Genomic DNA, 19295 nt, shown 5'->3' with positions numbered 1-19295 from the left:
TACCATCGGACAAGGTTTTACTGGCTTCAGAGAATGGCACAGCTGAAAAGGATATTATTGATGGTTCAAGGGGACAAATTATGGCAGAAATCTGAACAGTATTTGGGAACATAAACTACCGTGAGTTTAATAACCCCCAAACAAGAACAACATGTATTTTTTAAAAAGTATTTATTTCATACTTGTCCAGTTTTTTTGGCCGTTTTCCTTTATTCATTTTCTGTGAGGGGAAACTGAAGTGAAAATGGAAATTATTTTTATCCCCTTTATTAAGGCACCTGGATTGATTGTGAAAAGCATGAGAAGTCACGTCAGGTAGCCAAACACTTGTTTTAAAAGCATGAATAAAAGAAAAAGAAGACAGTAAACAAGATATGACATAGTGTGTTATGGGTTGCTAGTTTTGAACTTCAGTCCTTCGTAGCACTAGAGCCTAAGTATTTATGTTGTCAAGAAATAAAGTAAGTGTGGACTTCCCTGGCGGTCCAGTGGTTAAGACGCTGTGCTCCCAGTGTAGGGGGCACCGGTTCAGTCCCTGGACGGGGAACTAAGATCCCACATGCCATATGGTGTGGCCAAATAAAAAAATAACAACAAAAATAAAGTAAGTGAAATGCTAGGTTCATTCTAAGTGCTAAAGGCGTGCAGCTGATATTGTTGACACATACAGAGATACTCAGTGGTGCTCTCAGGACATTCTTTTAGTCGTGTTTCCTATAGTTCAGGATGGGTTTGTTTTGATCTGTCCTATTTTTTTGTGATAATTTGTATGGCAAAGAGGACAGGTTAATAGCCTTTATTATTTCCTACGTGCTAAGCATTGGGTGATGAGTGTGAGGGGAGATACTGCCACCATCCCAGTTTTACAGAATGTGTTTGATAACAGAAGGTTCTAGTCAGTTCCCAGCAGAGACCATAGTCTCATCAGAACCAAATGGTAGCTGGCTTTAAGTAATGTTGCAGCAATATTTAAAGGCTTAAAAAGCTTCTTTACATTGTTGATTAGCTGTGATAGCCACACAAGGAAAATACTCATTAAAAGAGGGGGTTTTCACAGAGTAAAAAAGTAACTCAGATTTTCCTAAGTTTGTAGCATTACTTTCATATTCTTGAGGTTAAAGATTTTTAGGTAAATATTTGCAATTTACAATCTATTGTTTAGTCCTCAGGGATAGAATAGTGTAATATAAGAAAATTGAAAGTAGTATTCCCTTTTTAAATGTATATAATCAACATGTTTCATGTATTTCCTGCATATTTGCTATTTTCAGTTGTACATGATACATCTTGTGATTTCAGTAGGAAATGGACCTTTTAGGCAGACAGATTCTGAAGGATTTCCATATTGGGGGTATGTTATGTTCATGTCAATAATTGGAAGAAAATAAATCCAATACCTCTGATTGAAGAGGCAAATAAATATATATGTAAAATCAATTTTCAGTTTACCACCTTAATGGAAGGGAACATTAGCATGGCTAATGAAAAGTTTTCAGCAGCCAACTCAGCCAGCTTTTTCTGTGTAACAAGGAAATAAAGGCTTACTTCTTTTTAAAAAAAAAAAAGTTTTCTTTTCACAGTAACTTCTTGTTTAGTTTTGCTTTGGGTTCTTTGCTTTCTGGAATGCACAGCAGACAGCAGTGGATTTGGAAGTGGCTCAACATATATTTGTAAAATAGAGGAATATCCCTATAATCTAAAATAAGTTGTAAATATTGTGAAAAGTTTAAATTAATACACAATTAAATTATGGATTTTATTACATTTCCATTGTAGATTCAAATTCATTTGCCTATTCTTAAAACTATAAATGTCCAGGGTAAAACAGGTTAATTAACACTTGAATCTATCTTAACAAATCCTCCTGTCTCCCATCCCCCACTATTCCTATCTTTTTAAAGGTGAAATTAGTATAGAATGAAGATCAAAGATATTTGAAGGGGAGAATAAGTCACAGAATAATTTAAATGTAACCATTTGAATTTGGAGTAGGAAGGAAGGCTAGAAGTCATTTAACCTTTTCAATTTACAGAGAAGGAAACTGAGTTTCTGAGAGCTGATAGGACTGCACAAAGCCACAGAATTATTAAAGGGCAGAACTAATACTGACAGGTAGATAGCACTTCTTCAACCGGGACTTTTAATGATTTTTTTCAGCTTTATTGAGGTATAATTGACAGATGATATTATAAAATGTTTAAAATGTACAACATCATGATTGATGAACATATACCTTGTGAAAGGATCCCCTTCACTTGAATAATTTTCAGAAATTAATAGTAAACCGCAGTCTTTTTTGTCTTTGCTTTTTGTTTTTTAACACACTACTTGGAAAGTGTGTGTCTTAGGAAAAGGTAGTGGAAAGCAAAGCCCACTCATACCGTGGGTACTGTTTTTTCCACTCTGCTCGATTGGGGGCAGCCTGGTGGGTACAGATAGGAAAGGAAGAGAGAGGCCTAATCGTCACTTCAATGACAATGAAGGTTTTATGCGATAATTTTTAAACCTGGAACCACCTGCTTTTCTAGAAATAGTTGTTCCCTGAGAAGTTCCATGTCTTTCTCAGCTACTTGTGCCCCTGTCCAACCCAGAAAACACCACCCCCTAATTCCTGCATTCTAGGGAGGTCTCTGGCAGATCCCCTCCTGTTGAGAATATTATTACCTGTATGATTTTTTACCGGTAGAAAGGCAGGTTTAGTGTTGTCAGTTAACTTACTGTGTTAGTGCGCTGAGCTTGCTGAGACTACAGATTTATGTTGGACTTCTTTCCCCCTACCCCGTAAATAATTTTGCTTCCCAATTTAGAAAAGTCGAATTCTTAGAACCAGGTACTACTATCATTTGCATGGGACCAAATGAATGCTCTTGGTTCCAAGTACAGTTAATGAGACAGGGTAAATGGGGCAGGAAAACGAGCATCATCACCAAAAAAAAAAAAAAAAAAAATCCCCATGTGTAACACCACTAGTCAAAAGTGTCATGTTTGTAGAGTGCAGACCTTACCACTCTTTTATCCAAAAGTGTATCTTTCTTAGAAGCTGACTGACTAGATTGGTATATACTTGACTCATCCTTTTTATTTAAACTACAGCAAATGTACCCTGTGACCCATGTGAAAAGTATTGGTTTTAGACACAATACCTGGTAGAAGTAAACAGTTTAATCCGACCTGGAAAAGAAGTAACCTAAATATACCTAAAATTAACCTAAAAATTTTGATAGTGGTAAATAGTAAAATCATATTTCCAGCTTCTAGTATTATATTGACACAGTTATTATTCAGTTAGAAATTTTATTTTGACAGCACTCTACCTCATATGTGTTTTTCAAAAGGGTGTTAAACCACTGCCTTACTTTTGACAGACTCCTTAGAGAATGTCTATGTAGCAAAGTGTGGTAAATCGTTGTCACAGTACACTGAAGCCTCAGGGTTTGTCTTAGTTATCTGAGTATTTCACTGCATTTTGAAAGAATCCTGAATTATTCTAATAATTTAATCCTGCACGTCACAATGTGCAGTGCTTCATTATGCATTCATTTTTTTATAACTTCTTTACGTTTGAAAGATGATGATGTTTGTTTTGTCGCAAGATGCTTTCATGAGAGGCTTCAAATTGTGTGGCCGGGTGTAGTTGTCAGACAGAGACCTAAATGTTGTTTCACTTTTGTTCCAGAATTCATTTGCACTGGCTGTTTTAATTCAGATTAAATACGAGGAGGAATAGTACTGCCTTCTCCTGTCAATATGTGGAAGCATATTGTGTTTACTCAGCACTTAAATGGTGCTGTTTTGGGTTCTGAGGTAGCCGAGGAAGGGTAGCCATGCTACCAGGAATTATGTTGATTTTTACTTATTTTATTATCTGTTTAGGCCCTACCTATAGGGCTTAGTATATAACCGGAAGATAAGGCTGGGTAGACGGGAGGAAAAGAAATCTTTAGTACATAATCCTTTCATATTTCTGAAACACGATGGTTCACTTGCCACAGTGTGTATTACACCTGCAGTTTCTTTGGATCTTATTTGAAAACCAGTGAGGGGAGTAACACAAGTGGGTGCAAAGAAAGAGGTACCCCCACGAGCTCTGTATCACCCAGACTGGCAGTGCTCACTGCAGCTACAGGATTCACTGGTTCGTGGAGATAAGACATGGAAGATGTGTCAGAAATGTTTGGCTAATAGAAAAGTTTAAGTGCCAGCACCTGAGAATGAATTCTTTTAACTTTTAAATAAATGAGAGTTAGATTCATTACAGAAACGTAGGGACCTACTCATTCGCATTCTTACATGTTTTCTAGGGAAGGAAGAAAGGACGGAGTTTGAACTGGTTTGCTGGGAATCGTGTTCAGAATGGATCCAGGATATTGAAGTGTAAAAGAGGTGAGCTGCCTGCCTCTGGCCTAGACTGTGGCTTGTACTTTAATAGCAGGAGAAATGAGGACAGACAGCAAAGCCTGGGCAGTAGTGTTAACGGCATAAGTTTGCCCCTGGGCTCCCGTTTCCCCAGTGCCACAGTCGGACTCTCAATTATGGATGATTGTGCTCTTAACTGTTAGGGATTCTGCACATTAAGGGTGAGGAGTCTGGATCCAGACGTCTTGGGCTCAGATACTGGCTTCGCCTCTTAGGCAACTGACTTAATTTCTCAGATTTTTCATTTGTAAAAAAAAAAAAAAAACAGGGATAATATTAGTATTTACCTTTCTGGGGTTATTAAGAGGATCAGATGAGTTAATGATACATAAAGTGCTTAGAACACTATCAGACACACAGTAAGCGCTGAGTATGTGTTAGCTGTTGTTACAATATGTGACCCTATTTAATTTTTAAAATTTCATCCTCTCTCCATAACCCTTATGTAGGGAGAGTAGACACTTAACTGGGTGAATGAGTGAGTAATGACTTGCCTGGTATCTTTAGAATTATTGATTGGTAACGTAAATGCATTTTGTAAACTAACTTGGTTAGTTTTCAACATAAGGCCGTGTAGGCACTGCACTGATTAAATTACATCCAAGCATGATCCTCCCACCTCATCTCAACCATGGTGCTTTATCTTCTTTCTAATAAACCATTTTCTTTCCTGGAACTCAAGAAAAGGATTGTGTTTTACATCATGAAGAAGTACACACAACACACGTAAATGAAGCAGTTAACTTTATGAAACAATAGTTACACTACGTTGAGTGAGCTCTTGTTTTCTGTTTTATTCTCGTTTCATTTTTGTAAAAGTGCTGCTTGCAATGCATTGAAATTATTTCACAACCCACTAATGAATTACCCTACAGTTTGAAGAACACTGCATTAAACCTGTTTGACTCTTGTCTAGAACCAAAGTGGGGATACCTTTGATTATAACCAATACTCCCTTCCTTTTCATTCTCTTTCCTAACTTCCCCTGAGAGTGGAGCTGGGATTCACCAGCTTTAAACAAGCCCCCGCCCCCGCCATATGTTTAAATGCCACCAACCTATTTAGCAAGGGCAAAGTTTGTATTGTCATTTAAAAGGACTTTAAGTATTACTGTATTTCCGATTCACTTTCAGCACATTTGTAATATTAAAAATACATAGAGCTCATATCACTATAAGATAGGATCCAATAATCATTTTCAGGAAGGTGTTTAAGGTGAGGTATGACAAGAGTAACAGATTTTTCAGATTGTGATACCTAACTTCTCTGCCCCACTCCTCCCCAGTTAAATAAGGCATTAAGAACATCACGCAGAAAAGTAACTTTGTTGGTAGAACAGAGAGCTCTTGAGAGCTCTTGGCGTCCTGAGCTGTCCGTAGTCTCCAGTGTGTTCCGTCTTCGGCCAGCACTGATGGTTGGTTACTTACTGTTTAGAGCTGCTCATGCCCTGTGACCATGAAGCTGAACATTCGCCACTGCCCCTGCTGAGCCCTGATTCTCTGTTCTCACCAACTGAGCCACCAGCCAGACCAAACAACTGTTGATACTTCTTTGAAAGATTGACAACCAGATTCGGACCAAGGTTACCACACAAGGCCTTACACGTGACCAACTGCACGTTGCCTTTGGTCAGCCTCCCACGCCCCTGCTCCACACAGCAGCCAAGCTGTCCTGGCTCAGGTGCTGTGTCTAATCCAGCACCTTTTCCATCGAACTTGGTGAAAGTCTGAATATTACATTCTCTTCTTTTCCTGTCCATCCCCCTTTAGGTCGTCGTCTTTGTTATTAAATCCATACATCTTTATCATATTTCAAGTAAATCTCTAAGATTTTTTTCTTTCTTCCCTCTGTTTGATTTTGGAGAGCCCCCAGTGGTGCTAGTCATAGCTGATAAGTCAGGAGTAGGGCTGTAATCATTATCAAGAGGAAAGAGCGTAGTATATTTGGAGGTAGAATAAAGCATAATAGTCAGTGTCATTAACTTTCAGATCTCTTAAGTGTCTTAGTCTGGTTCATCCTCTTCTGATTATACGTTCTTACACACTTGCATAGAGAAATAAACATCATTCTTAGTTTATTTTATTCCTCATATAATTGTTGGTATTGCAACACAGTTGCGGTATACATCTTATTTCAGATGTGTGTGTGTGTGTGTGTGTGTGTGTATATATATGTATATTTATATAGTATTGTATTACAGATACATTATGAGTGAAATAAGTTTCTGTGGAATGACCTCTGGGTACTAACTTTCATTAGCAGCATCAATCCTAAGGGAAAAGTGGCACCAGTTCTAACCCACCGACGTTAAGTACATTTTGGGTATGTAACCAGGTATTACTTAATGTCTTTATTTCTCTTAGCCATGCTTCTGTTCATGGAAAAAGGTTGCCTATCTTAAAATCACCTACGTACTACTAGAGTAATATGAGTAGAGTAACTTCCATGATTATTTTCAATAACAACTTAAAATGGAAATCGTAGGAAAATTTAGAGTATTCTGAAAATAGGAATATGTTTAAGCCTGGATTTTGAAATGACAAATCACTTTTATCACTCCTGTGTATGTAAGTGTTTATGACACTCTCTTGTACATAAAAGTTTACTACTTTCAAACAGAGGGACAGTTGAACGAAGAACATTGGGGCCTTTCCCCAGTTCAAGTTGGTGGTCCCAGGTGACTCAGGACAGCCCCTTCACTCTGGCCTCTTTCTCACATGTACACTTGAAATGTGATGGCTTTGGCTGATGAAACACATTATCTTTTTGAAGACTTGGAAACAGCAGTCAGAAAATGTTTAAAAAGAAAAGGCTAATACACTTTCCTATTAGTAGAATTTTTAAAGTTTTGGGTCTTCATGAAGGCATTTCAATCTTTGTTCTCTCTGCCGACCAGGTATTATACCTTTCAAAATAATGGTTACCAAACAACTCTTCAAATTCATTATTAATCTCAGGGTAATATTTTTCTTTTGCTTGAGTTTTAGTATATAGTCTGAAACTTACTGTACTGTAGGTAGCAAGCTAAAAGCCACTGGTGAAAGTGAAATCATGGCAAGGGGTCTTGTACATCATGAATATGTTCTCATTCATTGAAGATGCATTATCTTGACACAATTTTGTGTTTATAAAATGACCTTGAACTTGCAGATATGCTAAGAGTATTGTTGACAAAGAGATACCGGTAGAGATTATAATCTCTCTGTTTGGGTCCACACAAGCCAAATACGCAACAGAATTCCTAAGCTTAATGTAGTAAATAAGCAGCATTTGGACTTATGGCTTTTAACAATTTTGATATATGCCCAACTTTGAGACATAAAGGCATCCATAGAATAAAATAATAAAGTATACATTTTTAAAAATCATCGAGGTCTGAGAAAAGATAAAACAGAGCCCTTGGGGTTTGGCATTGTTGCCACGGTAGCCACGCTGAAGGGTGAGATGAGTCAGCAGGCCCAGATCAGCAGGGCTTTGCATCCTGTAGCCCACCACATCAACCAAGGATGCTCTGCTTTCATCTGGTGCCTCTATTGGGCTTTCACCTAAGATTTCATTTGGGGGAGGGCTTCCAGTGCTAACGTACAGTTTGAGAACCGGTGCTCTGACAGATGCAGATTTTACCTATTAGGCAAAATAGTTGGAACGCCAAATACACTAGACCAACTCACGGTAAAATTAAAGATAGCAAGTCGGCTTCCTTATAGCCCTGTCTGTGTTAGGATGTCAGAGTGTGTAGTCATCCTGAGACGCAGCGGGGGGCACTTGGAAAAGCTTGTTCGTAAGCACACTGTTTTCTAAGTTGGGCTCCCCTCATCCAGAAAGTTTCCTTAGAAACTTTATGCATGTTGGAGGAACAGGTAAACCCTTTTTATTTAGTGAAACATAATTGTTATACTCGCTGGTGATGTTCAAATCACATGTCTCTATGCACGTTGTAATGATGGTGCTTCCCCACCGCCACCCTGCCGCCCAGCACTTTGGACTGAAGTGAACTGACTGCTTAAAGTGGAGCACAGCTTGATGGAAAAGGACTGTGAGTTTTCTGCAAGTTCACACAGTCTTGTGGTGGATAAAGGAGGAACCGAGAACAAGACATATGGACAGACGATATCATTTTAAGTGCATTTCTGACAGTGTTGCTCAGTTTCCTTTTTAAAAATCCTTTATGTTCAGAGGGTAATGGGGGTGGAGGTGGGCATACGGGGCCAACGTGAAGTCTGACGTAGAGAATGCGTTGCCGGTGGGTCCCCTTGCGAAGCAGGGTTTTTTGTTTTTGTTTCGGTGAGACTTCTGTGGCAAGGAAAACTGTCTGTAACGTTCTTGATGTGGTGCCTGGAAAATCGTGAGCAGTCAGTAAACGTTAGTGTCCTCTCTCCTCATTTCCCTCCTCTTGTTTTCAGCAGCGTGTTTTATTCTGGTAACATCTTTTCATGTAACGTTCACCTTCAACATCAAGTACTGTGTTCTTCAGCTCCCACAGCTTGAGCTTTTGTCTCTCAGGTAGAGAGGTGGTGGGGAGGAGAGGCCAGGTGAACCCAGGCAGGCTCTCCTCTCCCCTGGAGTGAAAGCCTCAGGACTGAGGTGGCTTTAGCGCCCTTATCGCTCCTGATTTCAGCAGGAGTCAAAGACAAAATAACTGAATGAAAGGGAAGATGGCAGCAGCTGTAATCAACTGTTCAGTTCCACTGACAGGAAAAAAATCATCTTCCAACTTTAAAGGATTTAAAAATAACCTGGAATGCTTCTTAACATGCAGATCCCTGGGCTCCACCCCAGAGTTCGGAGTCAACTTTAGGTCATTCTGATGCACGTGGTCCAAGAGCTGCGTGTTGAAAACCCCTAATTCTAAGATCAGTTATACCACTGCTCCATTCTTCGTTGATCATCAGTGTAGCATAAAGATTAAATTTCTTTTGAGAATTTTTACCGCTTCTTGGTAATTCTGAGCCCCGAAACCATGGCTTAGAATTCTTGGCTTAAAAATATGTGGACCGTGCCTATACTTACGTGTAACTCTTAGGCAGCTGCATAACACAGAAAACTTTGGCAGTGGCCTGAGATTTATTTTAAAATTGCAGCGTCGACATAATTCTTTCTTCCTTGACTTTGCCTGATGAGGGAGTCCTATCTCACTGTGGTTTGTTCTCCCGGTGGTTTCCGTAGGGTTAGGGAGAATGCTACAGAAAAAAACGAACCCTGTCTAGTTTTGACTCACCCAGACGTGGTGTGTCTTTCGTCTTTCTGAGATGGGATATGAGAGGCATGCCCCAAAGGTGGCAAATCAGACTTCCACACTCGTTGCCTTCACTTGGCCAATAGCTTTCTCGGAACGTGTATATTACGATGTGCAGTTTCACTAATCGGGGATTTCGGACTCCAGCAGGAAACAGCCTTGAGTCTTGGGAGACTTCTGGGCTTTGGACTTGGCACTGACTCCTCCACAGAAGCAAGGGGTGCATCTGGCTGTTAGAAGAATTAATGGGCATCCAGGTAAGGGTAGATTGGATCGTTCCTTGTTTTCCTTTGGGTGGATTTGAGATTTTAGAAAAATTAGTCCTCTGAGAAGAGCCCAGAACTGTTTGTCTTAAGTTTTTCCCTCTGAGTTGGTTTTTAGGATTACCCTGTATGTCATCATTCCCTTTGATGTGAAATCCACCCTCTTCAAAATGTAGTTTCATTTTCAAATCTTTTAAGCATAGGATTCCATTTCTCTTTCTGTGCATGAAATTTTAAAATAATATTTAATTAATATTTAAATTAACATAAAATAACTCTAGTTGCTAAGATGCTAATTACATGTAGGTTACTAGTTCATAACTTAAGTCTCATGTTTTTTTAGGGAGTATGCTTTAAAAGTTGGGCGGGGAAGATCGTGTTTGCATATCATTTATGAAACAATGATGTTACAAGTGTGTCAGACTTTTCCCTATGTTAAAGGCCAAATTTTGAGGCATACTGCTTAATCTGTTCTGAGGAAGGAGCCGTGAGACCTCTCCCCCTGCCACTCCCCCACATTTACTCCTGGTGGGACCAGCTCCAGTTCTCTCCTCACGCAGGGGGTTCCGACTGTGGATATTCAGTGCGGTGGCATTTTTCTTGAAGAAGTGACTAAGCCTTCTTAGATGAATTTTCTCTTTGAGAGAGGTGGTAGAATTGCATCAGAAAGGCATTTACAGTAAATGGCTCCCTCCCCCCCTTCCTGTAATGACCACATATGAAAGAATGCATTAATTCTTGTTTTGAGGAAATGAGAGTAGTAGAGTTCTATGGAAAACTCCCTGTTCATCATTAATTAACTAGATTTGAAAGTTAAAAGTTGTAAAGCCAGAATCACTTTGTGCTATCTAAATAAATGTCACAGAGATAATAGCTTTTCATTCCATATTCTATATGAAGTAACTAGTTATCTTGAATTCAAAAAGAGGAAATAGTGTTGAATATGGCTATAGTTAATGGCATAAACCTAAACGAATTTCTTCATAGTCATTTTCCTTATTAATATTTTTCTTAGGTATGTTACTGATTTTGTTCTTTAAGATTCGATTCTCTGTGGTAGAATATGAAGGCTGGAAGGAAAACTCCCATAGGTCATCAGCCAGGGGTTCTCATGGCAACAGTGCTGCCCCCTAGAGGACATAGTATAAATTTGGTACGTTGTTTGGTTCTGCAGTGAAGGGCCTTGAATCAGAGATTTTAAATGTCCCACAGTGGAAAAGACAGAAAGAACTGCCCTGTATCCCACATGAGTTTCAACTATCCTGTCGGATATTCATGCAGTGAAAATTAGTTTATAATTATCCGATCTTAGACCTAAATTCATTTTACATAAAAGCACAAGATAACCTTGGCATACTTTAAATACACACAGGATATACTCATTTTCATTCACCTGTACCTCTCCTCTTTTGTTTTCCTGTACTTTTTTTTTTTTTTTTAAATGTGTTTTTTAATTTTTTTTTTTTTTTAATTAATTAATTTATTTATGGCTGTGTTGGGTCTTCGTTTCTGTGTGAGGGCTTTCTCTAGTTGTGGCAAGCGGGGTCCACTCTTCATCGCCGTGCGTGGGCCTCTCACTATCGTTGCCTCTCTTCTCTGTGGAGCACAGGCTCCAGACGCGCAGGCTCAGTAATTGTGGCTCACGGGCCCAGTTGCTCCGCGGCATGCGGGATCTTCCCAGACCAGGGCTTGAATCCGTGTCCCCTGCATTCGCAGGCAGATTCTCAACCACTGCGCCACCAGGGAAGCCCTTCGTGTACTTTTAATATGGAAAGCTTCTGATTTGACTTCTATTAATCCAGGTATTCTTTATAAGTAAGTGATAAGCATCTACTTCATTACATAGTTAATGGGACCTGAAAGTTATGTACATATTGAAATATGTCATGTTTTCATTATAAATTGTTTTGCTTTTAGGCTCTACGTTACATTTAAGGTATTATATTGATGTTTTAAAAATATGTGTATACCAGGTAATGTTTACCAATGAATTTCATTTCAGAATAGCAAATATAAATAGGGCATTACAGAATTTTTTGGTTATAAAAAGAAAGCTTTGGGACTAGTGGGGTTTTGAACCAGTGATTCAGTTCCTCTCTGTAGTTCCAGGAAGGACAGTATGCAGATCACCCAGATGGGAGGGATGTTTATCTTCTATGTGAAGATCTCCAGGGAAGATTTCACATGTACTACATTAATATGTTTTAGTATCTTGAGGTCTTCACGTTAAGCTAGTTCTTATTAATACTTTCCAGGAGTCTTTATTAGGTCCCTCTAAAAACACCACCTTTGGTTTCTCCCTTCCTGTAGGAAAGGACAGACAAGTATGGAGGGAAGCTTACAGGTCATCTTGCAAACGAGCAGAGGAGTTAAAAACAGACTCAGATTTTTTTGAACAAGGGAGCTTTGTGTCACTGTCTTCTTCCCAGGAACATGTTCTGCATGTGCCATTTTAGACTTCTGACTGTGTGCTGTAAATATAGTGCATCTTAGGTAAGGCATGGTCTGTGACACAGGATTATATCGTCAGAGTCACAGCTGTGAGGTCAGGGTACCCAGGCACATGCATGCAGCGCTCACTGATACTTCTTGTTTGGGGCCACATTTTTAATTCTGTAGGCCTTTTTCTTGGATTGCTATTTCTTGTGCATTTTTTGGTTGTTGTTATTCTTATGTGGATGTAATTATCGCTTCTCACATTTTTTTAGGGACACTCATAAAAGTTGTTTTGAGGGTTCTTGACGAAATATCTTCACTCTTTTGAATTTTCTGTTTCTTCCAGGGCCTTTTTGTTATGTATCTTGGTATTCCACTTTCACATGGCAGGCTTTCTTTAATTGCATATTTATGCTTAACTCTTCACTCATATAGAGATGAGGTACCCTTAAGGCTGCCAGGGCTCGTTATGCTGGGTGCATCTTGCGTCCCTCTGGTGGCACAGAGCGAGCCCTCGTGTGGAGAGTGACTCAGTATCAGAGTGAAGAGGGCTTGACTTCGGGGTTTTCAGAACCACACTAGCTGTTTAGTTCTCACTAGACATTGTGTTTAATTTCTTTTGAGACTCATTTCCCTTTTTTAATTTTTAGTTTTTGCCTGGGTGGGGGGCTGTGAGGTTTGTTGTTTCTCATAAAGATAGGAATTGGGCACGGAAGTAACAGTTGTTGATACGTAGACTTTTCAGTTAATCTTCTCCTTTCTACCCTTTTTGTCATCTCTGGCCCATACGGTCCTTGCCTTTTCTGAGTCTAGAGCCGCTTTGAGGTTTCACTGGGTTATGGCCTTAGCAGCAGCAGCCGTCTCAGAGAACCTCTGGGGCTGTGAGCTGCCTCTGCTCAGCCTCCTCCGTCAGGACTTCATCATTTTACGGCTTCCAGATGTTGGTTGAAATCTCTCAGGCCCATGATAGTCTTTTAACGGTGGTGGGTATGTATACTTTTTTGTATAACTGTAATGGGATCTTTCATGTGCCCTGACCACCATTTTGAAATGGTAACTTAGTTCGGGCTTCTGTAACAAAGTACCATAGACTGGGTGGCTTATAAACAACGGAAATTTATTCCTCACAGTTCGGGAGGCTGGTTTATAGAAAGCTGTCTTCTCGTTGTGTCCTCACGTAGTAGAAGGGGCAGGAGAGCTCTCTGGGGTCTCTTTTATAAGAGCGCTGATCCCATTCATGAAGGCTTCACCTTCGTGACTTAATCACCTCACCAGAGCCCCACCTCCTAAAGGCATCATATTAAGATTTCAACATGTGAATTTGGGGGGAAAACAAACATTCAGTCCATAACAAATGAGAAGTCCTTTCATTTGTTGATTTGTCAGAAGCACCTCTGAAGAATTAAGTCAGAAATGCATTTAGCCAGGAAAACGTTTAAATGAGGGCGTGATGACTGCAGTGGGTGTTGGGGTTTGGAAAAACTAACCCTCAAAATAACTTGGCTGGGAGGGATAAATTGGGAGATTGGAATTGACATACATACACTACTATATGTAAAATAGATAACTAATAAGGACCTACTGTATAGCACAGGGAACTCTATTCAATACTCTATAATGACCTACATGGGAGAAGAATCTAAAAAAGAGTGGATATATTATATGTGTAACTGATTCACTTTGCTGTACAGCAGAAACTAACACAGCATTGCAAATCAGCTGTACTCCAATAAAAATTTAAAAAAAGTAACTTGGCTGGGAAGAAACAGTGAGCTGACATTATTATACAAAGACATGCTTTCCAGCTCTGGAGGCTATAGTCATTCCTCACAGAACACCCCAAGACACTCTTCTAGCTTTATTGCTAGAAGAAAAGATGCATCTTGTGAAACATGCAACTTAGTCATTAAAAAAAATATATATATATATATATAGAAGTAGTGGTAGTTGTTCCTAATCTTTAATACAAGTATAAATGTGCATATGCTTACTTTTTAATTTCTTGTCTGCCCTTAGACATAGGAATTTTGGAAAGAATCTCCTGTTCCTTTGTTTCTATAACTTTTATTCCTTCGCAGATAGACCCTCATACTTCTCCCTGTTCTTGTAAGAAGCATCTCATATTCTCCCTTTCCATTTCCTTTGTGAAAAAAGCTCCAAATTCTTATTCATCATCCCTTTCTCGTATTTGTCCCATAGTTCCTGAAAATGCCTAGTAGATACCATGAAGATGGGAAAAATCAGATATTAACTAATTAGTCCTTTAATTTCTCTCACACAAGGGATATCCATTTGTATCTCAGAAGAAACTCTGAACTGATGTTTCCAGTCTTACCATTCCCTCATTTTACTCGGAAAAAGCAGCTGTTTCCCTGTGACGAATCCCTGGAGATCTTCCCCAGAGGTCCCCACGGTTAGGGCCGGTTGCTCCCATGTGATTGAACCTAACACAGAATCTTCTCGCTCTATCCTGATCTCTAGTACAATACTGGAAGCCCCAAATCTTTCTTGAGAATTTGCAAAGTAGTACTGTTGCATATTAATTTTCCTTTGTGTAATGGCTTAGACGTAATTGAGGATAGTAAACACCCTCTGGTATCTGACCTCTGTATTCTGTAAGTTGTTTACCAGTTTAGAGCCTCTGGACTGTTCTAGATCAAAGAGCAGGCCCTGTGAGGCCATGCCCTAGAAACAGATGTGGAGAGTGCTGAAATGTCCTGAGCTCCGAGGATGCAAGCTCCCAGAACATGCTTGTAATTTATTTCTGGTATTGGCCAGAACAAACATCATCAGCTTGTTCCACGTGCCCTTCTGTCCATATCCACTTGGAATGTGTTGAGTGCGGCTTGTCAGTAGTCTACTGAAAAATGATGGGCCTAAAAGCACACTATGACTGAGAATTTAGAGCACCGTCACACTGGTTCTGGGACCTGTCGTATCAGTTGACTGCTACTGTTGGATGAGAGAAAACTCAGCAAGTTTTATCTTTTCCTCTGGAGGAAATACCTTGTATGGACGGTCCCAAAGATATGAGACGACCATGGTGCAATGCTGGTGGCGTTAAGTACACTCACGTAACCCAATGCTGGTTAACACGTAGAACATTTCTTCACCTAGGTTTTCTCATGCCCCATCCAATCAGCCTCCACCCCCACTGGCAAACACTTTCTGATTTATATCACTGTTTTTTCCTGTTCTTGAACTTCATCTAAATGGGATCACAGAGCATGCGCTATTTCGTGTCTGGCTTCCTTCACACAACAGTTTCATGTTGTTGTGTGTACCCTAGTTCATTCTTCCTTCCTTTATTGCTGGGTAGTGTTCTGTTGTATGAATGGACCCAATTCTTTGATCCATTCTCCTGGTGATGGACATTTGGATCGTTTTCACCTTTTTGGCTTTTAGGAACATTAAGCCACTATGAACAAGTCCTCTCTCTCTCAGTCTCATTCCTTTTTGGATTTAGGCTTAGGTCTACTGTCTGGACCAGACAGTAGATCTGTGTTTACCTTTATAAGAAACTTCCAAACAATTTTCCAAATAATTATACCATTTTATACTCCAACCAGCAGTGGATGAGTGTTCCAGATGCTCCAGTTCCTTCTTCACAATTGTTTATTGTCGGTTTTTCTAATTTTAGCCATTCTCCTGGATGGCAAGTGGTATCTCTTTGTGATTTTTCATGTGCATTTCCTTGATGACTAACATGTTCTTACTGGCCACTTGTATACCTTCTTTCAGTCTTTTACCCATTTTTATTTTTCTTGTGGCCATTTTAAAATTGGATGATGGGGACTTCCCTGGTGGCGCAGTGGTTAAGAATCCGCCTGCCAATGCAGGGGACACGGGTTCGAGCCCTGGTCCTGGAAGATCCCACATGCCACGGAGCAGCTAAGCCCGTGCGCCACAACTACTGAGCCTGTGCTCTAGAGCCCACATGCCACAACTACTGAAGCCCACGCGCCTAGAGCCCTTGCTCCACAGCAAGAGAAGCCACCGCAGTGAGAAGCCCGTGCACTGCAATGAAGAGTAGCCCACGCGCAGCAACGAAGACCCAACACAGCCAATAAATAAATAAATAAGTTTCTAAAAACTGGATGATGATGATGATGATGATTGCATGGCATGCGGGATCTCATTTCCCCAACCAGGGAATCGAACTCGTGCCCCCTGCAGTGGGAGCTCAGAATCTTAACCACTGGACCCCCAGGGAAGTCCTTATTATTATTGATAGGAAGGAGTTTTTCTTCCTATGTATACTCTGAATAAAATTACTTTGTCAGAAACTTGTAGTGCAGATATATTCTCCCAGTCTATATCATTTGCTTAAAAATGTCTTTTGATGAGCAGAAGGTTTTAATTTTGAAGTAACTTAATTAATCAAATTTCCTCATATATTATCAGTACTTTTTGTTTCCTAAGTAATCTGCCTCTTCAAGATTGTAAAGATATCCTTCTGTGTTTTCCTTTAGAAGTCTTATAGTTTTAGCTTTTGTCCTCTGGTCTATGATCCATCTCAGATTAATTTTTGTGTATTGGGTAAGGTAGAGTTTAAGGCTCATTCTTTTGCATATGTTTCTTCGGTTGTTCCAGCATGATTTGTTGACAAGACTTCCCTTTCCTCATTGAATTGCTTTGGCACCTGTATTGATAATTGGTTATCCATATATGTGTGAGTCTATTTCAAAGGAACCCTAAGGAATGTTTGTGCAGACCACATGTGGCATGCACTCAAGTCTGTGAAGTAACAGTTCACACTGGTCAACCTTAATAAGCCTCAAGTGACTGGCAGTCTTGAACTTACATATCATGGAACATTTGCGTCAAAGGTCACTAACAGAAACTTCGCAGGGGCCATTTCGGGGGCCATTTTTTGTTTGCTTTATGAAGCTAACCCAGCTGAGGCCTCTAAAAGTTCCAGCATTCCCACACTGAAGGTCAGGTTCTTATCTGCGCAGAAGTAAGTATACCATCAAATCTGTGCGATCCAACCTGAGCCTGCAGGCAGCTTCAAAGAGAACAAAATATTTGAACTTCAGTTTTCTTATTTGAAAACTTGGATATGCGTGGATTCAAAATGACTGATTTTGGAACTCATTATAATTAATTGTGGGTCAGACAAAAAAATAACTACTCTTAAGAAAATTTTTCATTAACGTAAAGAAACTTGTGACGAAAAAATTGTTTTGCTGGTTTGTGCATATTGTACACAAAAAATAGATCTGCTGACTTTAAATAAGTCTTATCTACGAGCAGAATCTGCTTGGAAAGGTTTTCGTAAACAGTTTTATCTAGCGTTTTTACTTGAATATGGTTAAAAACCATCTTCTTTTCAGAGAGTCCTTGATTTGAAAACCGAAGGATGAATAGAGTAGGAAACACACCGCATTATTCCATTAGCGGGGTAGGATAAATGTCACTTATCTCTTTTTGACACCCTGAATTTTCGAGTATTAGAATTAGTGTTTTCATGGTATGGCAGCGCAGGGAAGTGGCTGAGCGCAGGACTCTGACGCTGGACGGCCTGGGTTGGAACACCAGCTCTGCGAGTCCCCATCGGCGAAGGAGTCAGCCCCTCTGTGCTTCTCCCTAAAACCGGCAGAATCAGAGCGCCTTCCTCAAGTTCAAGGAAGGCAGGAGGCTCAGAGCTGTGCCTGAGTCATAGTGAGCACTATGGGGACTGTTGGCCGGTAGTAATATTATATTACTTTTATAATAAAGGTGCACAAGAAAAGGAAATCTTTTTAAAAAGAAGAAACTAAAAAGCAAAAGTACATTACTTTCCTAGGGTCCAGATATCTCACTATTTGTAGCACACTCTCCAGTGGATTGAACTGGTCAGGTTTTACTGTTAATTTCAGTTCTCCCCCGCAAAGGATGCTGAATTAAAGGTTTTTCTTTTGAGCTTCTTGGGAGGCGTAGGCCCTGGAAATACAAGAGGTGCTTCATACTAATTACTAGAATTCCTTTTGTTGCCACAAAGAGACTTTACAGGGAAAGATATTCTTTGAGTCCGCATCTTCCTCTCCTCCTACTTGGCTCTGAGCTCAAGTAAAACACAACAGTTGCTCACTTGAAATACCACCTCCCCTAGCCTGTGTTTGGACTTGTACCGCTGTGCTCAGTTCCTGGCCCCTGTTTTTGCTTTCTCTAGCAATTTCCTGGCCAGAGCAAGAACTAGAGCCGAGTCTGGGAGAAGCAACTGTGACAGGACTGTTTTCCCACCCGTGATTCCCCGCACGACTCTGGAAGGAGGGGTGTGTCCGACCCTCCCTGTAATCCGTGTGCCCATTTAGCAGGGTTGGAGATGCCCGAAAGCAAAATCCAGCTCAGACCAAACACGAAGGTTGCTAATGCACCGTTAATGGTGTTGAAATATGACGTTTTGGTTACACATCCAAACCGAGTTTGACTATAGACTGAAGCGTGAGCTTTCCACATATTGTCACAGGAAGGCCATCATACGCCTTGGAAGCATCTGTCTTCGTTTTTACCGTACGTGGTTAAGGCCTGAGGAAGACTGATGTTGTTACAGCTGACTTACCTGACCCTACTGTACTGAAAGGTGGGCTTCTCACGAGGTCCGCTCGGTGCCGTCGGGTTTTTGTTTATGTTCCCAGTGTTGTTTGGTAAATGCCGCAGAGGCACAGAGCGGTGGCATGTGGCTGTCATGACTTGATGTCCGGAGGTCACTTTCTGCTGAGCGTGGCTGCTCCCTGCAGCCCCAGGCCCCTGTCATCTCTCGGCAGCCCTCTCCCTGGAGCTCGTTCTCACTCCTCGGTCTCTGTAGCTGTCCCAGCCTCCCAGGCATAGAGAAAACAGACACCAGAAGGTGAGCTCACTCAGGTTCTGGCCCCCGTCGACACTTCCTCTGCACCCGCCTTGCTTTCCCTGCCTCCTGCTCCACTGGAAGAGGAGCCCTTCCCCGTGCCCACGCTCTGGAC

Source organism: Phocoena phocoena, chromosome 9, assembly GCF_963924675.1.
Source record: "Phocoena phocoena chromosome 9, mPhoPho1.1, whole genome shotgun sequence".
Classification (NCBI taxonomy): Eukaryota; Metazoa; Chordata; class Mammalia; order Artiodactyla; family Phocoenidae; genus Phocoena; species Phocoena phocoena.
This window is presented reverse-complemented; position numbering follows the sequence as displayed.